Source organism: Panthera tigris, chromosome C1, assembly GCF_018350195.1.
Source record: "Panthera tigris isolate Pti1 chromosome C1, P.tigris_Pti1_mat1.1, whole genome shotgun sequence".
NCBI classification, from domain to species: domain Eukaryota; kingdom Metazoa; phylum Chordata; class Mammalia; order Carnivora; family Felidae; genus Panthera; species Panthera tigris.
This window is the reverse complement of record NC_056667.1, coordinates 48,300,365-48,324,288: the sequence shown is the minus strand read 5'-3', so window position 1 is coordinate 48,324,288 and position 23,924 is coordinate 48,300,365. Positions and strand designations below refer to the sequence as shown.

Below are 23,924 nucleotides of genomic sequence, written 5' to 3'. Positions count from 1 at the left end.
TGTTATACTTTAGGGTGAAAGTATTTATTACTCCATGTATTTTATAAAGGATAGGAAGCCCAGGGAATGACAACACTGGACAATGGAGGAGTGAGAGGGAATAAAAGAAGGCTGGCGACAATTTTTTCTTTCCCAGGCACCATCACACATGGCATAAATTCATTCTCACATAAATCCTTATTTCTGCAACTGAGGAAGTAACCTGCTCAAAGTTGCCATGTGTATGGCAGATATCCCAGAACCAACCCCCTTTTTAATTTAATCCTAGAAACCTCATCTGTACCTTCTCCTACACCATGCCATTTTGCAAGCCAAACAAGGAGGTCCATGAGCTGAGAAGACAAAGTTCAACCTCTTCAAGGGTTGGGAAAGGCAAGCTGTGAACATGCTGCCTTCCTATTTCACTTGAACTTATTCATTGTGACTTACGTGTGCAGCAACCCTCACAAACGTTGTCCTTTGGTTGAAAAAATACCTTCAAGTGTTTCTACAGCTCAGACTCAGGAAGTCTGTGGGAAACAATTATATTTCATTTGCTTTCAGTGTTGATTAAAAAGAACAGATAAGCATCTCAAATTGAATGCTGTCTCGGTTGGATTATTCTTTACAAGTATTACCTATTGCCAGAAGTTAGTGCTAGCGGTGGGAAAGCTTGTTGCAGGCTTGTAAGGGAGAACTGAGGCAAGCTGCCTGAAAAACAACCTTGGGTACAAAGCCCAGAAAAACATGTTTTTCTCCCCCTTCTTCTTATTACCTTGGTAAGGTTCCTGAACTCTCTTGGTTCCCAGTTTCTCACTATAAATGGGGATAATAATAGTTTGCCTGCCTGAAGAAAGGAAGCAGGATATCTAGGGCAACATCAACAACCACATTTTAAGTGCATCCTATGAATAGGACATTTCCTTTCACATTGGAAATGTGGAGAAATAGAAGGCAGAGTCTCTACCCTCACTATGCTTGCCTTGTAATTAGGGGTGCTGGACTTGCACATAAAAAAGTCAAATAAACCACACAGAGAATAGTTGTAACAGATCATGTGAGTGTCAAAGATGAGAGAAAGGATCAATCACCAAAGATATTATAAGCCTCTCAATTTAAAATAATAATAAAATACAACTTTCTCTTTTTTCCTACCAATGTTCTAAAGAAAAGAAAGAACATGGAGGGAAGGAACAAAAGGATCAGTGAAAAGTGAAGGGGTGAAGGGAAGGAAAAGACATAGAAGGAGCAATAAAGGTCACTGCATAGGTAAATATCTATCAGTATTTTAATTTGGAATTCCTTAGTTTTCTTATATGATTTAAAAAAAACTGTAAGATAATTATAAATCTATGTTGATGGGCTCACAATGTATAAAAATATAATCTGTGACAATAACAACATAAAGGGAAGGATGGAATTGTATAGAAGAAAACTCTTACATATAATTGAAACTAACTTTTTTCTCATTCAAACTATATCTCTATAAATTAAATTGTTAATTGTAATCCTATAATTAGATGGTAAACCACTAAGAAAATCACTTAAAAATGTGTAGAAAAAAATGAGAAAGGAATCAACATGGTATGATAGAAAAAATATATTTAACACAAAAGAAGGCAGTTATGGAGAAAATGAGGAAAAAGAAAAGATATAAGACATGTGAAAAATATATGGCCAAATAGAAGTCCTAATTTATCAGTAACTGCATTAAATGTAAATGGAATAAAACTCCAACCAAAAGGCAAATAATGGGAGAATGGAGTAAAAAACATGATTCAGTCACATGCTATCTACAAGAGGCTCACTTTTGATCCAAAGAAAGCTAAGGTGACAATTAAAGGATGTGAAATATACTCCATGCAAATACTCACCAAAAGACAGCTGGATTGGCTATATTAATATCAGACAAAATAGAGTTTAAGAAAAAAGTGTTACAACAAACAAAGAAGGACATTACATAATGACTAAAAAACCCATCAAGAAGATATACCAATTATAAACACAAAAACCAAGTCCCAAAATATGTGAAGCAAAAATTGACAAAGAAAAAAATAGAAAGCTCAACAATAACAGTAGGGCATTTATATACTCCACTTTCAATAATGGATACAACGATGAGACAGAAGATCAACAAGGAAACAGAAGACTTGAACAACACTATAAACCACCGAGATCTAAGAGATATATATAGAACACTCTACCCAACAGCAGAATATACATTCTTCTCACGTGCCCATGAAACATTCTCCAGAAAAGACCACACCTTAGGCCATAAAATAAATCTCAATACATTTTAAAAGACTGAAGCCATACAAAGCATTTCCTCTGACCACAATAGAACAAAATTAGAAATAAACTACTAGAAGTAGTAAACTACTAGAAGAAAACAGAGGAAAATCTCATGAAATCTGTGTTTGGCAATGATTTCTTACATATGATTCCAAAAGCACAAGCAACACAAGGAAAATTACAAGAGCAATTAAACTAAAAAGCTTCTGCATAGCAAAGGAGGCAGTCAATAGAGAAGGCAAACCAAGAATGAGAAAAATAGTTTAAAATGATATAGCTGATAAGGGATTAATAACCAATACGTGTAAGGAATTCCTACAAATCAGCAGCAAAAATAAATAAATAAATAAATAAATAAATAAATAAATAAATAAATAACTTCAATAAAAAATAGGCAAAGAACTTGAGTTGACATTTCTTTTTTTTTTTTTTTAATTTTTTTTTTTAACGTTTATTTATTTTTGAGACAGAGAGAGACAGAGCATGAACAGGGGAGGGTCAGAGAGAGGGAGACACAGAATCCGAAACAGGCTCCAGGCTCTGAGCTGTCAGCACAGAGCCTGACGCGGGGCCTGAACTCACGGACCGCGAGATCATGACCTGAGCCGAAGCCGGCCGCTTAACCGACTGAGCCACCCAGACGCCCCTTGAGTTGACATTTCTATAGAGATGGTGTGCAGTGGCCAACAGATTTATGAAAAGATTCTCAACATCACTAATCATCTGAGAAATGCATGTCAAAATCACAACGAGATATCACTCACATCTGTTAGGATGTCTATTATGTTAAACAAATAACAAATGTTCCTAAGAATATGGAGAAACTGGAGCCCTTGTACACTGTTGGTACATGTAAAATACAAAATGGTGCAGCCCCTGTGGAAAACATTATGGAGTTTCCTCAAAGAAATTAAGATTAGAATCACCATCTGATCTAGCAAGTATATATCCAAAGGTATTGAGATTAAGACTTCAATGAGATACATGCACTCCCACATTCATCACAGCATTATTTCAACAGCCAACATATAGAAGTAACCTAAATGTCCATCAACAGACGAATGTGGTGTATACATACAATGGAATATTATTCAGCTTTAAAAAGAAGGAAATCCTGCCATATGTGACAACATGGATAAGCCTAGAGGACATTATGCTGAGTGAATTAAGCCAGTCACAGGACATACTGCCTGATTCTACTTACATGAGGTATCTAAAATAGACTCTTAGAAACAGAGAGTAGAATGGTGGTTGCCAAGGGCTGGACAAAGGGTAAAATGGGGAGTTGCTGTTTAATGGGTACAAGGTTTCAGTTATGCAAGACCAATAAGTTCTAGAGATCTGCTGTACAACACTGTGCCTATAGTTAATGATACTGTAGTTTGCACTTAAAAATTTTTAAGAGAGTAGATTTCATGTTTAATGTTCTTACTACACATGCGTAAACACACACACAAATCCTTTTGGAAGAATAGAGACAGGGAGAGAAGGAGGAAGGAAGAAAAAAAAGAACAGGAGAGCTGGCAAATTCACAAATATGTGGAAATTAAACACATTCTTAAACAATGAATGGGTCAAAAGAGAAGTCACAGAAAATTAGAACATACTGTGAGAAGAATTAAGGAAATACAACACCAAAACTTAAGTGATTCAGTTAAACAGTGCTTGCTCAGAGGGAAATTTATGGTTCTAAATGCCTACATTTTATTTTATTTTTTTTTTTATTTTTTAATTTTTTTTTAACGTTTATTTATTTTTGAGACAGAGAGAGACAGAGCGTGAACGGGGAGGGTCACAGAGAGAGGGAGACACAGAATCTGAAACAGGCTCCAGGCTCTGAGCTGTCAGCACAGAGCCCAACGCGGGGCTCGAACCCACGGACCGTGAGATCATGACCTGAGCCGAAGTCGGACGCTTAACCAACCGAGCCACCCAGGCGCCCCATAAATGCCTACATTTTAAGGAAAGAAAAATCTTGTATCAATAATATAACCTTCCCAAGCAACTAGCAAAGAAAGAGCAAACTAAACCCAAAGCAGCAGAAGGAAGAAAGCAATAAAGATCTGAATAGAGATAAATGAAATAGAAAATAGAAAAAGAAGCGACGCCTGGGTGGCTCAGTCAGGTAAGTGTCCAACTTTGGCTCAGGTCGTGATCTCATGGTTTGTGAGTTTGAGCCCCACGTCGGGCTCTGTGCGGACAGCTCAGATCCTAGAGCCTGCTTCTGATTCTGTGTCTCTCTGCCTCTCTCCCACTCGCACTCATACTCTTTCAAGAATAAATAAACATTAAAAAAATTAAAAACAAAAAGAAAATAGAAACAGAATAAATGAAATAAAAAGTTGGTTCTTTGAAAAGGTAACAAAATTACCAAACGTTTAGCTCTACTAATTAAGGGGGGAATAAAACTCAAACTACTAAGGTAAAAAATGAAATGGGACATTGCTGTTGACTTTATAGAAATAAAATTATTATAAGAGAATACTACTAACATTTTTAAGGTGATATTTGACATCATTTTGTTAAACACACAGCCCCTAGAGTACACAGCTGACACGTAATGATCTCACATAGAACCGCCATTTCAAGCCACATGCAATTATACCATGCTCTTTTACACCTGGGCCATTGCCAGCAAAGCCTGGAAGTGTATTCTTTTTTTTTTCTTAGTTTTAATTTAAATTCCACTTAGTAAACACAGTGTAATATTGGTTCCAAATGTACAATGTAGTGATTCAACACTTCTACACAAGCCGGCTGTTCACCACGACAGGTGCACTTCTAAATCCTCATCCCCCACTTCCCCTATCCCTCCATTTACCTCCCCTCTGGTAACCACCAGTCTGCTCTCTATAGTTAAGAATTTGCTTCTTGGTTTCCCCCCCCCATGTCTTTTTTTCCCTTTGCTCATTTTTTGTTGTTGTTGTTTCTTAAGTTCCACATACGAGTGAAATCATATAGTATATGTCTTTCTCTAGCTGACTTATTTTGCTTAGCATAATACTCTCTAGTTCTGTCCATGTCATTGAAAATGGCAATATCTTGTTCTTTTTATGGCTGAATAATATGCCATTGTATATACATATATATACATATATGCATATATCAATCACATCTTCTTTATCTATTCATCAATCAATGGACACTTATATATCAACAAATTGGATAACCTAGATGAAACAGACAAATTCCTCAAAACACACAAACTACACACACATCAACTATCAAAACTGACTCAAGAAGAAAAATAGACAATCTAAATAGACCTAAAATAAGGAGATTGAATCAATAATCAAACGCCTCCAACAAAGAAAAGCTCAAGACTTGATGGCTTCACTGGTAGAGCTTACTGTTTGTTTTAAGAAATAAAACCAATCCTTCTGAAAGTCTTCCAAAAAATAGAAGAAGGGAACATTTTATTCTATGAAGCCAGTATTGCCCTGATATCAAAACCAGACAAAGACATCACAAAAAAATAAAATGGTAGGGCAATATCCCTTATGAATATAGGTGCAAAAGTCCCTAACAAAATACTAGCAAACCGAATCTAACCATATTTAAAGGACTATATCCCATACCCACGTGGAATCTATCCCAGGAATGCAAGGATGGCCCAGCATAGGAAAAACAATCAATATAGTTTACCATATTAATAGACAAAAGGGAAAAAGCCACACAATCATCACAATTGATGCAGAAAAAGCATTTGACAAAATTCAATAATCTTTCATGATAAAAATACTCAGAAAAGTGGGACTAAAGGCAACTTCTTCAACGTGATAAAGCGCATCTATGAAAATCCCACTCAGTGTGAGAGACTGAAAGCTTTCCCTAAGATCAGAAACAAGACAAGGATGTCTGCCCCTGACACTTCTATTCACCATTGTACTGGAAGTTCTAGCCAGAGCGACAAAGATGGAAAAAGAAAGAAAAGACGTTCCCAATTGGAAAGGAAGAGGCCAAGCTATCTCTAGTCATGGATGACATGAATATATCATATAGACAAGTTTTAAATAAAAAAAATTATGTGCGAATGTTTATAGCGGCACTATTTACAATAGCCAAAATGTGGAAACAACCCAGTGTCCACCAAGAGATGAATGCATAAATAAAATGTGGCATACATATTCAATGGGATATTCGTCAGGAATAAAGTACTGATTCATACTACAACATGGAGGAACCTTGAAACATTATGCTGTGCGAAGGAAGCAAGACACCAAAGGCCACAGACACGGAAGGCCGATTAGTGGTTGCAAGGTGCTGTGGGGAGAGGGGAATGGCCAATGATTGTTCAATGGGTGTAGTAATCCTTTGTGGAATGATGAAGGCCTTTTGGAATTAGAAAGTGTTAATACTTGCAAACTATTTTACCTCAATTAAAAAAAATACAGAAGAGGAAACATTGAATACTTCTATTTTATGCCCAGACTTGGGCTAGTAATTTTCCATCTGTTTTCTCGCTGATCCAAGCGGACATTTGTCCATAAAGAGGTCATGACTTAACTGAAGGGAATTTGCAAACTGGAATTAAAATTTCAGAATTTGCTCTAATTCCACCTCCTCTATGAAGCATCCCCTTAACACTCCTAAAACAGAAAAAAAAAGGGGGGGCTACACAGTATATAATGCTTCTCTACCCTCAACCTTCTGATATCTGAACATATTATGCTTTGGTTTTATTTTTACATTTGTTTTCTCTTACAAAGTGACATGTTTATCATCTCTCTTAACTAGTCTATGAGCTCCTCAAAATCAGGACCTGTCCTTTGTTTTTACATTTCTGTGCTCAGCACATAGTACATGCTCAAGAAAGGTTTTCACTGGCCAGCTGGAATTTCATATTTGGTTCCTGTAAGCATACTGCGTTAATGGCTCCTAAAATACCCATGTCTGTTTCACTTGCCTGTGCAACACTCAGCATCTATTTCCCAGAATGAAACTAGGTCACATCTGGGACACATGAACAGTGTTAAGAAAAGTTCCCTCTGAAACACAAAACCCTTAAGTGTATATCAAGTATAATCGAGCTGATCATGCCAAAAAATTGTAAAGGATTAAAACATTGCTTCATTATTACATTTTTGGTCTTGGCTTTTCTACTTCATTTAATAAGTTTTATAGCAACAGAATGATTTACACATGTTGAAAATCAAAACAGGATGAAAATGGCAAAAAAAAAAAAAGCAAAGTGTTTTACTTTATGAGTCTTTTTCTTTGTGAGTTCTCCCCTACACTGTGGTTATTTTATACAAGATCTGTCTGGTTATGGAGACACCTTGTACACAAAGGATCTAAGACCTCTCTGCTCTCCTATAAAAAACATTCATCACAAGAGAAAAATATATATAGATATATATTTTATACATAGGTATATAATACACACACACACACACACACACACACACCAATAAAGAGGATCTGAGGAAGAGGGCCTCTCCTGATCAAGTCACATGTAGGATAGTTTATTAAGAGAAATGCGTGGGATGAGCTGACTTTGGTGGTTTCTGGGAATAATAACACAATTTACTGGATGCCCACAAACCTTTTGTTGTGTCTGTGCTAGACCCCGCGAACAATACATTTTGGGGGCACTGGTTCCTTTATTGTTTTAGTCATTCTTCAATTGACCCCCTTGTTTGTATGTGAAAAGGTGGTAAAATATTTATTTTCTGTTGACACATTTTTTGAAAATTATGCAATGCGTTCAGTGCTAAGCACGGAGCCTACTTAGGATTCTCTCTCCCTTTCTCTGTGCCTGTCCCCCACCTGTGATTTCTCTCTCTAAAAATAAATAAATTTTTAAAAATTAAAAAAAAGAGGGGTTTCTGAGTGGTTCAGTTAGTTAAGCATCCGACTTTGACTCAGGTCATGATCTCACAGTCTGTGAGTTCGAGCCCCATGTCAGGCTCTGTGCTGATGGCTCAGAACCTGAAACCTGCTTCAGATTCTGTGTCTCCCTCTCTCTCCCTGCCCCTCTCCTGTTCACACTCTGTCTCAAAAATAAATAAACATTAAAAAAAAGAAAATTGTAAATCATTCCAAAAAGTGGTTAGGCATTTGAGAATACTAGTCATTCCATTAATGATGTTATACCCACTCGCGTCCACTGTATACCCAACTATATTAAATGGCAGAGAGAAAAATCATGCACTTGCCACATCATTTCTCTTTGAATTGCATTAAAACTGAGAACGATGTTTTACATCTTAATACATGCTAGCATTTTGTTGTTGTTCAGACTAAATCAATCCTGAGTTTCTTTCTTCTGTTCACATTCCATATTAGGGAAAGGGGGTCATCTGATGGAAAGGATCTGATTCCTGTGTCTCAAATTCTTGTGACATCTGTTTTTTTTTAATCCTCTCTCATACCCCTTTGTTCAGATTTATCAGCATTTATTGAATATCTTTATAAACAGTGCCTGTGCTTGGCCTATAGTAGGGGCTCAAAACTGGGACTCTATGCCCTCCCTCTCTACCTTATTATAAATATTTATTTTATCAGTCAGGGGCCTGGCCAGAAACAGAATACTGTACATTCTCCTATTGGATTCTGATGAGAATTTAATGGACTATTTCTAGAAGTATGGATGCAGTTGAGGAAACCAACAAGTGATGAGAGGCGCCAGGCATCCAGAAGCTGTTACTACTCTTAGGTGAGGGGAGGCAGCAATATTTTGGGAGACTGGCATGAGCCAGTGCTATGGAAGGCTGCTGCCCATCAGAAGCTGTAGTTATAGAGGGAGCTACCATTAGGCTCTTGGCATTGCGGCGGTGGGGAGAGGTTACCTCTTGTCGACTGAACCGTGCTGGAAGCCAGAGGGCAAAAAGATCCTGGATGATGCAGTTTGCAGGGTCAACTCCTGGGAAGCAGAGAAGTGAGGGGAATCGATTCAGGTGACCAAAAGAAAAATAAAGAGCATACTCACTTTAGAATTTAATTTCGAAACAATTCATGAAGCAGTGGTATCCAAATTTTACAGAAGAAGACATTGAGGTAGTCAAGTGTAAGTAATTTGCTGAAAGTCACATGACTACTAAATAGGATTTAAATTCCTGCCTTCTAGTTCCACGTCTGTTCTTTTTTTTACCAAAATGTCTGTCTTACACTTTCCCTGTTGGACCTGCCTTACATTTTTGACAATGTGGATGTTACAAACAATTGTGATTCCCATTTTTAATTTGGCTACTAGGAAGTCCAGAGTCAAATTTTAAGCCCCGTTTGCTAAGGGTTGTAGGATTTTATGGCTTGCATTTCCTAGTGGCCTTCTCTTATTATTTGATCTTACTTTCCTTTTTCCCTGATTTCTTTATCTTTTTATATTAAATATCTTCTTCCATTTTTTGAAGAGGTAAAAAATGAATAAATGAGTATGTAACCACGAGCCTGTGCTTAATCAGCCTTTTCCCTAATCCAGAGCCATGACTCAGTATATACAGACTGCCAACCCCTCATCTCCACCCCTCACACACACAAACACCTGTGTTCTTTGCTTTTGAGTTTGATTTTAGCATCACAGTTTTATTCAACAAAGTGCCCCCCCCCCCCCAGCCACTACCAATCAATTAGTACTGACAGGGCAACTGAAACCTATTTGCAGTGTTTACTGTAATATGACCGGTAAATTAACTGATAATACTGCAAGATATTTAATTTGGAAATGCCCTATGGAGAGAGTGGCTTCCGTGTTTAATAGCAGACATCCCGAAAGCCTTTTACTCAAGCTCACTGCATGTGATGAGAATCAGTGTAGTCTGACTGCTTCCCACACTGCAAATACCTTAGTAAAAGGCAGGATGAGCAACTATGTGAACGTACTCTCTCTCCAAATAATTAATTTTTCTTCTCCAGGCTCAAATTTGTGGCATTATTCCAAGGATATCTCAATGGTTATTAAAAAAAATTGCTGTGCTATTTGTTTTTCTATCATCCTAGATAAAGGCCTATTTGGCCTTATTAATAGAGTTAGCTCCACTAAAGTTGTAGGGTCACAATTCCATTAACTAACATCCTGAAGCAGCATTATACCATTCAGGAGAGAGTGGAATTCATTTAAGCAATTCAAGACTTGGATTCCATTCAAGACCATTTAGCAGAAGCTCTCAAAGGACCATTATTTAAGAAGCCGTGCCCATAAGATTACGATGGCATAGAGCAATATAACTGTAAAAATATTACTGATCATAGTAGTTTCTTAGAGTTCTATAAGTATTTGTAGATTATGTGTTTTCATATATATTATCTCATAACCCCAAAACAAAGCTTTAACAAATTTCTTTTTAACACATATATACTCTCTGTGTATGTAAATGTAGAATCAAAACAAGAGTTTGAGTCTGTGGGGAAATCTATCCAAATTCACTGACTGGCATCATTAACACGTTCTTTAACCAAATTGTTCAACTTCCATGCTGTTGTGTGAGACTCAGGTGCATTGGCTTGTGAGCTTTGATCATGACGAATGATAATGCCTTTACTCAAGCTGGTAGCCTAAACATTTTCTCTTTCTCCCCCAAGTTTATGAGTTCTCCCCCAAGTCTCTCCCTCAAGTTTATGAGACTTTAACATTGACACAGATGTGGTTATTTCCGCTTCTCAGATACATTCTGTTATTTTATGTGTCTGAGAATTAAATTAATAAAATGTTCAGGATTCTGACCCCTTCTTTTAAAAAACATTTTTTTTTAATGTTTATTTTTGAGAGAGAGAGAAAGAGAGAGAGAGAGCATGAGCAGAGGAGGGGCAGAGAGATAGGGAGACACAGAATCTGAAGCAGCCTCCAGGCTCTGAGCTGTCAGCACAGAGCCCGATGAAGGGCTCGAACTCACAAACTGCAAGATTAGGACCTGAGATGAAGTTGGACGCCTAACAGACTGAGCCACCCAGGTGCCCCAAGGATTCTGACCCCTTGTAATGAGAATCTTCCTTGATGTTGTTCTTTTCCATGCTCTTTCCACTCCTCTATTTGTTTCAAAGATGAACAATGAGCACGTTGATGATGTGTTTGCATTTTAAAGGTTGCTTTCCCATGTATCACTTCATTATATTTCTTTGTAGTCCTGTGTAGCAGATATCACAATGCACACTTTGCCAGACAAGATATTCATGTTCTAGCCTTCAGAACTAGACAAGCTCTGGTAGGGTCCACTGACCCAATGGTGTCATAGTCATTGGTGTTCATCATTTATTACTGATTCAAAAATATCTGTTGTCTCTCTGTGTACAACACAATACCGAACATTGTGAGGGATACACAGATATACAGAACACCCAGAATATGTTGTCTATGCTCCAGGAGTAACTTAAAGGCAATATATTCCTTCCTACCCTCAGGTCTTCCCACATGCTGTTTTCTTTAGAAGATGCTTTCTAACCCTAGCCCAGAACACTCTTCTGATCTTTTCTGAACTCTTCCTAATTTTTTGGATCTCCATGATGAGGTACTAGGCTGTATTCACTAGTATATTCCCTGTCACCAGCACAGTGCTTGGTGAATGGCAAATGTTTCGTCAGTATCTGTTGACTAATTGTGTGAACTCAGCATATTACCTTAGTATCTTGCTGTCCGTGTGATAATTATGGTCTCTTGCTGCCCCAGTGAAGTTACAGCTCACATTTCTCTTGCTCTCAGAGTCCTTATTGCCATTTATGCTTCTGACTCTCAAAATCCTAAAAAACAGATGATATACAAGGTCGCAGAAGTCTTTCCCTAGGACAATTTGTACCGAAACGCTGCCTGGGCCCACTGTCAGTCTAAAATAGGAAGAGATGATCAGAGAAAACACTGGGAACTCAACAGAAAACCTGATAGAATTCACCAGTTTAATAAAAAATTAACCAATTTCTCACTTTTTCCTAGAAATAATAGAATCATAAATTATATCCTGTTTGCAATTCCAGAGTTTCAATTACACGGTTAATATTCAGCATATGATAATCCATGACAAATTTACAATAAACTTATTTCTTTAAATGACCAAAACATAAATGTAAGAGATTTAATAGACAAAATGCCATATCTCCATTATAATATTCTGAAGTTGTTATATAGATATAAGTACTATTACACATATTTTTAACCCTATGCAACTTTGGTCGTTATCATCATCATCCTCGTCAACATCATCATCATCATCATCATCTTCTACTCAAACATCTGGTACATTTTTGGCATGGACATTGGGCCTGGCACTTAGTGTGTGTTCAGTGCTTTTGAGACGAATGCATATTCATATACTATGACTGAGAATTCACAAGAACTTTATGGTACACAAAGAAAACGGTTTTCCGGCCATTATTCCATTTGAACCACATAACAACCCGAAGAACGAGGTATAGGAATGATTACCAACTCTATGTTAAACATGGAGAGTGGGGACTGATTGATTTGTCTAAGTTCAGTCACAATTATTATGTGGTATGTGTAGAGGTGCCATCATACCCAAGTCTTGAGACCAGCTCCCAGCGCTCTCCTGGCTTGACTTCCAAACGTAAATTTATGTATGGGGGAAGAGGTGAGAATTCCGTAACATGTTAAATGGTGCTCAGTATAGTTTTGAAATATCAAAATAGAATTGGTGTGATTTCTTAAATTAGAGACTCATTAGTCTAAACAGACAGATACACCATTGAAACAAATTTAGGACCTGAAAATAATTGAATACATTGTCTTAGGACTAAAATTAGAGGAAACCACAGGGTTTGTGGAACAAAAACAACCATGCTATTAGTGAACTGTCAGCATCTCTTAGTCCGAAGGAGTGAATAATTATCACAAGAGAAAAGGACAAATAAAGCATAAGTAAGCAATGGTTGTAACAGTGTTCCCCTGGGGATAATTATTTGTCTTTATTGCATTCTATAGATGATGTAGAACCTTCTATTTTCATTTTTATAGTCATATTTGATGTGTGCAATTTAAAAGTTTGCTTTTTAATAAGAATTATTTTCTTAATGTGTTTTATACTTGGTAAACATTTAGATTTTACATAAGACACTATAAACATTTTTAAACAACTAGTGCCTCATTATTTAACAACAGACCATTGTTTATTCATCTGGCACAACAATCAATAAACATCTAATAACTTTTCAGTAATTAGAACTGTTCAGAGAAACAGAACAACCTCAGGAGTTCCATGTGATTGGAATACTCTGGGTGAAGCTGGTAGTGGCGTTAAGGAGAAAATTCCTGCTTCAAGTAATAGGATGGGCCTCTTTATATCTTTGTTAATTCTTACAAAGTATGTAACCGTCCTTATTTCAAAGGAGGTCTTCAATTTGCTTGCAATGAAAGTACAGGTATTTATGATAATAATAAAAAAAAAACCACAAGAACCCAGCATTCTCTAAAGGTAACTAATTAGTGAAAGAGAAGGAGAGGAAAGATATTTTATTATGAATAATTTATTATGAACTCAGGAAAATATAACTGTGTAGAAAACATAGTCGTGAGCTTTTTAGCAACTAGGTAAAAAATAGAGAAACATTATCCCTCATAGGAGTGTATGTTGTAGATGAGGACTTGGTGAAATTCAAAACCCAGAAAGTAAGGCTATGGTGTGGACCAGGTACAAATCTTCTGGTGGATGACTGCCCCCAGAGAAAAGCTTATAGGAGGTGTGGTGCGGTTGCTAAGGAAGGTGATTCCTACCTCACATGGCCCTACATTTCTGTGGAAAAAGAATGCATCTCTCTTCTCTACTTAAAACCCTTTGATGGCAATCCATTGTATTCATGAAAAAATCGGGAACTTTTACCATGGCCTTCAAGGCCCTACATGACCCAGCTTCAGCTCATTTGCATTTTCCCTGGATTCCTCTGCTCTCACCATGATGGGTCTGCACCAATTGGTCAAATGCGTTGAGTTCTTCCTACTCAGTGCTTCTTCAGATGCTGCTCCTTCTACTGGAAATACTCTCTTCTCACCCTTCCACCTGGCTAATTTCTCTTTTTTTTTTTTCCAATATATGAAATTTATTGTCAAATTGGTTTCCATACAACACCCAGTGTTCATCCCAAAAGGTGCCCTCCTCAATACCCATCACCCACCCTCCCCTCCCTCCCACCCCCCATCAACCCTCAGTTTGTTCTCAGTTTTTAAGAGTCTCTTGTGCTTTGGCTCTCTCCCACTCTAACCTCTTTTTTTTTTTTCCTTCCCCTCCCCCATGGGTTTCTGTTAAGTTTCTCAGGATCCACATAAGAGTGAAAACATATGGTATCTGTCTTTCTCTGTATGGCTTATTTCACTTAGCATCACACTCTCCAGTTCCATCCACGTGGCTACAAAGGGCCATATTTCGTTCTTTCTCATTGCTATGTAGTACTCCATTGTGTATATAAACCACAATTTCTTTATCCATTCATCAGTTGATGGACATTTAGGCTCTTTCCATCATTTGGCTATTGTTGAGAGGGCTGCTATAAACATTGGGGTACAAGTGCCCCTATGCATCAGTACTCCTGTATCCCTTGGGTAAATTCCTAGCAGTGCTATTTCTGGGTCTTAGGGTAGGTCTATTTTTAATTTTCTGAGGAACCTCCACACTGCTTTCCAGAGCGGCTGCACCAATTTGCATTCCCACCAACAGTGCAAGAGGGTTCCCGTTTCTCCACATCCTCTCCAGCATCTATAGTCTCCTGATTTGTTCATTTTGGCCACTCTGACTGGTGTGAGGTGATATCTGAGTGTGGTTTTGATGTGTATTTCCCTGATGAGGAGGACGTTGAGCATCTTTTCATGTGCCTGTTGGCCATCTGGATGTCTTCTTTAGAGAAGTGTCTATTCATGTTTTCTGCCCATTTCTTCACTGGGTTATTTGTTTTTCGGGTGTGGAATTTGGTGAGCTCTTTATAGATTTTGGATACAAGCCCTTTGTCCCATATGTCATTTGCAAATATCTTTTCCCTTCCGTTGGTTGCCTTTTAGTTTTGTTGGTTGTTTCCTTTGCTGTGCAGAAGCTTTTTATCTTCATAAGGTCCCAGTAGTTCATTTTTGCTTTCAATTCCCTTGCCTTTGGGGATGTGTCAAGTAAGAAATTGCTACGGCTGAGGTCAGAGAGGTCTTTTCCTGCTTTCTCCTCTAGGGTTTTGATGGTTTCCTGTCTCACATTCAGGTCCTTTATCCACCTGGCTAATTTCTATTCATTTAATAGATTTTAAGTATTCCTTCTGCAGAGAAGACCACACTGGCCTCCACCTCACTCCGTTTGTGTTAAATCACACCGACAACTCTTTTACATGGTATCTGGCATTTTTCATTGTTTCTAGCGCTAGAAACAACCTATTTGTACTTTTATTTCCTTAAAGTATACACATGGGTTAGTATACACCCATACATCTATTTTCTAGCTCTTTCCACTGAAGGCCTAGAAGTACATCTAGCTCCAGATCTTGGTTTCTAATACCTTTCTCCAATTAATGGAGCCAGGGCTCCTTGGAGAAATGGTTGATTCTAGGGCTGGGGCAGAGAAAATGCAAGATGAGTCTGGAGCATCTTGTAGTGACAGGAAGCAAGGAAATGCTTTAAAAAATGGTGATTCATGAAAAAGACACAGTGGTCAACCTGCAAGAACTCCCAAAGACCAAAGCTGGGATGGTTTGAGCCAGAAAAGAAGTAATGACTATTGGATTATAACTTAAAGAATAAAATCAACATCCATGAATTCATACTGATATAAAGGACCGAGTAAATAATCAGAGGAGGAACAAATGTTTCTTACAGGACAATTACAGAAAATAAATGCACCTCCAGGAGGTAGAACTGTATTCCTCTCCCCTTGAATGTGGGCTAGATTTAGTCACTCACTTCTAACTAACAGAGTATGAAAACACAAATATAGGAACTTAACAGGCAAGAAATCTGACATGCAGTCCCTCAACTAAGAGATTAAGGTTAGTATCACCAGTGATAAATCACATTTATAGCATGCATCCTTGACATGATGTGATGAAAAAGATGCTCCACCCTTTAACCCATCCAAAAAATCTATAACACCAGCCTATTAGGAGAAAATACCAGACAAACCCATGCCAAGGGACTTCCTACAAAATACCTGACCATGAATTTTCAAAGGTGTCAAGGTCATGTAAAACATGACCTGAGAAACTGTCACAGACTGCAAGAGACCAGATGCGATCATGATATTGTCTATTACAACACAGTTAATAGTATTGCACCAATGTGGATTGCTTAGTAGTGATAAATATGTTATGGTTGTGTAAGATATTAGCACTAGGGACAAAGGGTGAAATTTCTGTATTGTTTACAACTCTCCTGCAAACTAAAATTATTTCAAAACTGTTTCAAAAAGGGTATTTTAAAAACATCTGCTCCGTTAGCAGGAGTCTCCTGTCGTGATCACCACTGTATGCCCATTTCGAGAACAAGGGTGCATGTTGGATAAAACTTTGGGTTCTGGGGCCTGGCTGCATGTTTGATTCCTGGCTCTAACACTGGTGGGCCTTGCTGTCAGCAAGTTTTGTAAGCATTCCACGTCTTAGCTTTCTCATCTAAAAAAGAATGCAAAGTGGTTGGAGAATCGGAGGCCTTAATATGTGTAAAACATGGGGGCGCCTGGGTGGCTCAGTCGGTTGGGTGTCCGACTTCGGCTCAGGTCACGATCTCGCGGTTGATGAGTTCGAACACCGCGTCGGGCTCTGTGCTGATGCCTCAGAGCCTGGAGCCTGCCTCAGATTCTGTGTCTCCCTCTCTCCCTGCCCCTCCCCCACTCATGCTCTGTCTCTCTCTGCCTCAAAAATAAACATTAAAAAAATGTAATATGTGTAAAAGATGTACAGCAGTGCAAGTTATCACTGACATAATTCCCATTTAATGTATCAACACTGACTGAGAGGATGAATGATGAGAGGTTTTCCTTTTTGTTTTTGTTTGGCTAAGAGTGAGTCACAGTTCCCTCACCATCAGAAAGAGTTTGGAGAAGAGGTTCAGGGGATGGAGTAGGATGAATGGAATGGGGCTCCGTGAGGCACCATAGATGGTTGGCATCAGGATGGCAAGAAGCGTGAGGCTAAGCTGTGGGGAGTGAAGCATGGAGCAAAGTTGACACGGAAGTGTGTCTGATTGGCCAACAAAGAGGAGCAGTTAGCCTCTCTGGGCACACCGCCCTTCCTTAAGTTCTCCACTCTTCCCCGCTCTGCTGCGTGTTTGCAGGGGTCTGATCCGTGCACGCTGCATTTCTCAGCCTCCTACTTCAGCTGGTTTCAGCTGAATGTGACCAAGGGGACACACTGGTGGGAGACTGGAGAGTAAGGGAGAGGCCAGAGGTTTTCTCTCCTTCCCTCTCAGTCTTGGGCAGCAATTCTAGCAGCAGCCACATCTCTTCTACAAACAGTCCTGCCACGGTCTCAGCTTTTGGCCAAGGGCCAGTAACACCACCTTTTCTTCTGTCCCTCTAGTCTAGGGTCTTAGCAGCTTCCTTCTGTAATTATTCTCTGGGTTGCCTCACTGTCTTCTAGTTGGCTCTCAGTTCCTCTGTTACCTACGTAACTTACCCCCGGTTTTGAAATCCCTCTTAGGAACGCTCAGATGGCTTCCATGTTCTGGTTAGATTCTGACAGAAACAAAAGGCATGATGCAACTCCCCGTTTTCCAGACCGACTGGAACCCTGGAGAAGGTTTTCCAGGGCTACCACAGACAGATACTGGTTGTGTCCCTAAGCATCAATTACATAGTCAGTGTGCTGTGAACTTGCCTGGGCTTCAGGATATTTTGAAGTTTAGAAGGAGGTACTGGTGACAGCCTGTTTAGGATTACCCACACACCACAGCCTTCTGGGCAGTCCCACACAGAACTAACAAATTTGATGGAGGGGGTGGGGGGGTTTCAGAATCCCAGACACAACAACAGGTCCAGTGACAGGTCCATCAGGGGTTATGTGGGCTGAAGAGCCTCCCTTTCTCAGAAGTATGCCAGGGAATTGGAGCCAAACCAGGGGTATCCATACCATTCTAAGTTCTGTAAAATCTGGCTTATTCAGGCTGGGTCTCCATACAAAACAAAATGCTACTATCATCAGCATTTTGCCTCTGGTATTCATTTCAGCCACCCTCCACTTGAGTCCCTTGCTCTCAGTCTTCCTTATTTGGACCTTCATCTCTCCCATCTATTCCTCACCTAGCTCTCGGGGATAAGACGTGGGTTGGCCAGCTATCCTACCCTGAACCTTGGTGTCTCTCCCAGCACATCATTCTGGCATTGTCTTCCAGCTTCTCATACATCCACCACTTTGATGAAGGACTCTCCTTCTACAACCCCATTTAGGACCTCACCATGGTCTTCCTTTTACTTTATTTTATCCTTGAAAATAGGAAACCAAATGAAAGACAGGACGGGAGAGCTGGTGATGAGGCTGGCAGCCATAGTCAGGCTTGAGTAAAGGAAAGAGGGACAGAAGCAAACAGTTGGCTCAGAGGTTGTCAGGTGTAATTGGACTCTGAGAGGGGCGCCTGGGTGGCTCAGGTGGTTAAGCATGCGACTTTGGCTTGATCTCACCATTTGTGAGTTCGAGCCCCACATCGGGCTCTCTGCTGTTAGCATGGAGCCTGCTTCAGATCCCGTCTCACTTTCTCTATGCCCCTCCCCTGCTTGCTCTCTTTCTCTCTCTCAAAAATAAAATAAATACTTACAAAAAATTAAAACAAACAAACAAACAAACCTAGACTCTTAGAGTGGAAGACGTGAACATGTATGGGAAATCCAAGAGATTTCTTTTAAAGGAGGAGAGGAATAGTAAAAACGTTCAATTATAAAGACACACTATAGCTTATTGTGTAAACTCCAATCAGATGGTTCATAAACATCCTCGCCTGTCTAAGGGACAGCAGCAGTGACAAGTTTTTCTAGGGTGAGGGAGCTTTAGCTTCTCTACAACTTCCACCAGCTTTCCCCCTCAATTCTTTGATCTGAACATGTGACATTTTCTCATTCTTATGGAGAAGGCTCTGCAAAAATAGGTTTAGGACAAGCCTGCTAGGCTCTCCTTTCCACCATACTGAGCCCCTATGAAATCCCTATATAGAAATTCTAGATTCCCTATTGAAAGTAATAGTTTATGTCTATCAAATATTGACTACTGTACTTAAAATGTATACTTTACTTTTATTTTTTAAATGTTGGTTTATTTCTTTTGACAGAGAATGTGAAAGAGTGAGAGCAGAGGAGGGGAAGGAGAGAGGGAGAGAGAATCCCAAGCAGGCTTCTCCACAGTGTCAGCACAAAGTCCCTTGTGGGGCTCAAACCCACGAACTGTGAGATCATGACTTGAGCTGAAATCAAGAGTCAGACACTTAACTGACTGAGCCACCCAGGTGCCCCTAAAATGTATACTTGATTTTAAAACACGACCATTAGGTACCATGTATTTAAAATGCTACCATTTAATGATTCTGAAGAACCAGCAATCTTATGCTATATTCCCAAATAAGTCACAATCATAAATGCCTTCTTCCATGACCTATAAAAATAAATCTAGCAGTATTCACTTCCTCACAGGTGGCTATTTGATGAAGAATAATGAACATCTTTATCACCACAGGCTGATACTGAGCAGTTATCTGCAGAGCTTAGACAGCAGATCATTTTTAGCTAAGAGTCAGAAAGAAAATGTATCTGAAGTGTGATGTTGTGAAAAATGGGTTTTGCATTCATGCAGACCTGGTCTGAATCTTGGCTTCACTATTTACTAGCTCTGTGACCATGGGTCATTTATTTAACTTTGTGCTTCAGCGTATTTATCTGTAAAAAGACAGATAATAGTATGTCTCTTGCAGTGTTTTTTTAGAGGGATAAGGAAGCGATACTGTCTGATATGCTATGTCTGGCATTTAGTGGCTTGTTACTGTTGGTGATGGTGTTTTTAAGTATATTTCCCGAAGGATATTCTCTCTTATTGCAGCCCCCTTCCGGAGACAGCATGAGGTTGGATCCATAGTTAGACTGCAATGGTTCTTAACGCCAGCTACACTTCAGAATTGCTTCAGGAGTTTTTTTCAAACGTAACAATGACAGGCCACGTCACAGAGCAATTCACTCAAAGTCTCTGGAGGTGGAGTCCAAGCTCACTAGGGAATTCTAATACGCATCAGGGAGTGAAAAATCACTAGAACAGAGGAACCGTGGATCTGAATTTGCATGATGTGATGGTTAATTTATATGTCAACTTAACAGGGCCATGGGATGCTCAGATAATTTGGTTAAACATTATTTCCTGGTGTGTCTGAGCGGGTGTTTTTGGACGAGAATGGATCTGTAGACTGAGTAAAGCAGACTGCCCTCTCAATGTGGGTGGGCATCATCTAATCCCTTAAGGGCCTGAATAGAACAAAAAAAGGCAGAGGCAGAATTTGATCCCTGCTGGACTGAGTGAGCTGGGGCATTGCTTTCTCTTGCTCTCCCCCTGGGCTCTCTTGGTCCTCCATCTAGAATATATCATGAAATTTCCTGAGTCTCCAGCTGGCAGAGAGCAGATTGTGGGACTTCTCAGCCTCCATAATTATGTAAGCCAATTCCTTACAATACATATCTTTATATATACATATACATTTATGTATGCATGTCTATATACATGTATATGTATATATATGAATATATCTTTGTCTACATCTATATATACTATTGGTTCTGCTTCTCTAGAGAACCCTAATGAAGGTAACATTCTTACGATCCTGTGTACTCTACAAATGTGAGAAGACTATCCATTCTTCTTCCTCTTTGGTGAGAAACATGGGCCTCTATTTCCCTAAAACCAGTAATTAAAGTTTGGTATCACCCTAGATTCAGGTCCAGGGTGGAAGGAGTTGGCCGAATATATTTGCATAAATATAATCCTAGGTACCGTATGTTGCAGTTATCTAGAGGGAAGTGTAAATTAAGTCATGTTTATATTTAGGGACCACTCGTGGATGTTCATATTTTTGATATATGTATGTTAATCCATTGTAATCATTAACTCTTTTGATGCAAAAATTGTCCTATCTTTGGCCAGTGGAAAACACTTCATGTTGACTCTAGTGTTGTCTTAATATGACCTGATAGCACTTAGCCAATGTCAGCTACTATTATTATTACTTATTCTTATCGGTAGATGGACTGTCATATTCTTGAAAATGAAGGTTGTGATGAAAGTATAGTCTGAGAACTAATGATTTTTAAAACACCGAGTTAAGTTTTTATATAAATGCAAAAGGGTTGTGGGGAGAGGAAAATAATAAGGCAAGGTTATTAGGGGAACACATTGTTATCTCATGCTACATTTATAGGCATAAAGGATTTTTTTAACCACTTCCTTACCAACTCAATCACCTTTAAGACAAAGTCAACATTGTATTTATTTCCTGTAGATTTTATAACCTCCCAGAAGTTTCCTGGTAAGCCCCTGTATTAAAAAGAACAGGTGATATCAAGGCCAAATGCATGTTCCTGACATAAATAGCAGGAAGTCTATGAAGTGTTTGTTGTAAGAAGAGTAGGACTGAAGCATATGCTTGAATATCTATAAGCACAATATGTTCTGTGGCAACTATATAACACCTGCGTGGAACAGCCAAGCCATATGTTTCTGAAATCATACTTTAAAAATTACTACGTAGATGTCAAAAAGGAAAATGCACATTTGCACAAAAGATAAACATGTGTTTGCTATTAGCATAACTCTTTATGATTTCCTGAAATCTTTTCTAATTGTAACAAGTTTTTATCTTGTAGCATATGCCAAAATGCCTTTTAAAATCATTAAAGTATAACCACCTAAAATCTTAGAAGCATATTGTCAAAAGGGTGATATTAAAATTTCTATACAACGTTGGGATTTAACCAGCAATACCTTTAATCCAACCCGTGGAATTTAGTATTAAAAACTCCATGTGTCACAAAACAGCCAATGTTAGATCTATTATCCTCTGATATTTGCTTAGTCTCAAGGGAAGAATGTTTGACTCTTTTTGGCTGAAGACTTAAACATAATGTTAAGGTGGTCGGTGCTGTCCGTGTGCCTATGTGGTTTGGGGTTAGAGTGAGCAGGGAGGGGATGTAAGAAGGATGAAGGAGATGTTTTCAGCCTGCTATATGTGGGTAGGGAGTTTTCTACGTGCAGTATATAATAGAGGGGAGGAAGACTTAAAAGTTGGAATAAATGGAAATACTAGCTTTGAAAAAATCATAAAGAAATGCAGGATCATTAGTAGTTCACACTTGCTATCCCAATGGTTTGATCTACGGTGCTTTTAGACCCACAATTTTTTTTTTTTTAATGTTTGTTCATTTTTGAAAGAGAGAGAGGGAGAGAGAGAGAAAATGAGTGGGGGAGGGGAAGAAAGAGAGGGAGCCACAGAATCTGAAGCAGGCTCTAGGCTCTGAGCTGTCAGCACAGAGCCCAATGCGGGGCTTGAACCCACAAACCGTGAGATCATGACCTGAGCCGAAGTCAGACACCTAACCGACTGAGCCACTCAGGCGTTCCTAGAGCCACAATTTAATTTAACTGAAAGGATAATTTAACTGAAAGACTTCTTAAAATGTGTTTCTAAATTGAAGTTTTCTTTGAGCCTATTTTTAATGACTAGCATAGACATTGATAATTAGTAACATTCATTTGGAAGACATTATTTGATAAAGCAGTGAATATAGTAAATTGACATAGTAAAGTAGTGAATAGCATTTTGTTTCTATAATTAGGTAAAACAACCACATTTCATTTAGTAGCCATTAATTTGCTGAATAAACCTCCTAGTCACAGTTAACATGAAAGAAAACATTCATACAATTCTGGTCAAAACATTATGAACTCTTGGTTAATTAGGGTCCAAATTACTGGGGTGGTTCTATATGAGTACAATGAGATGCTCTGTACAAGACTTTGATGGAATAAGTCTGGGATATATGCTTCACAACTTTAACGTTGTCTCTCTCTTGGAGATTCACAGGGTACATAGCATATCAAAAGACTATTCTGAGATATTGTGTAGTAACAAAGCCTGTTTAACTCACTGTGTCCCAAACTTAGTTGACCATGGCTCTTTTCTCCCAAGGAAAACCTGTTATGACAGAACCTGATTTTACTGGAATAGCAGCAGGCCCAGTCTCGGTGCATCATGAGGTCTCCAGGCCAGTCTTGGCAGTCCCTAATGGCAGCAATGCACAATCTGGCTAGTGAGACCTAAGGGGAAAAAAAGATGGCATACAGAGAAGGTCTTATTATGCCTTGGATGCTGTTACCTGAAAAATAGATGCCTCTAAAGGTTGCAGCATCTTGCAATCAGAAAGTCACGCACTTTAGGTCAAGGCTAGGGCAAGAGAAGGAAAAAGCACTTGGATCTTTGACGCAGTGATTGAATCTGCAAGTTGACTTGATGATGGCCAGTCTCTATATTTCTTATAAAGGAAATAAACATCATGTAAGCTGCTATTGGGAAATCCCGGCTTGGAGTAAGGTAAGAGTGTATCCTGCCGATTTCCTGGGAGATTGAGCATTCAGGGCATGCTTGAAAAGGAAGCATGATGGGTTGGTTGTTCAGAGCACAGACCAAGGGGATTAATTGAGCTATGTTTTTCCCTATGCAAGACTGAGCCTGCTGTTCTGATCATGGCAAAGTCAGCCTCATATGGGTCAGTGTGGTTCAAATAGTACGGAGT

The 23,924-nt window shown here is 38.9% G+C and overlaps 1 long non-coding RNA gene across 2 annotated transcripts; it reads right to left on the bottom strand.

Annotated features, from left to right (window-relative positions):
- Positions 1–429: 429 nt before the first annotated feature.
- Positions 430–23,346, bottom strand: LOC122241401. Of its 2 annotated transcripts, XR_006221513.1 has the most exons (4): positions 23,280–23,346; positions 11,824–11,943; positions 9,063–9,136; positions 430–509 (listed from the first exon to the last, which is right to left on the bottom strand). It is a non-coding gene; the product is annotated as an uncharacterized LOC122241401 (long non-coding RNA). The 2 variants fall into 2 exon arrangements; XR_006221512.1 differs by lacking the exon at positions 430–509 and having other exon boundaries at positions 8,273–9,136.
- Between the last annotated feature and the right edge of the window lie 578 nt (positions 23,347–23,924).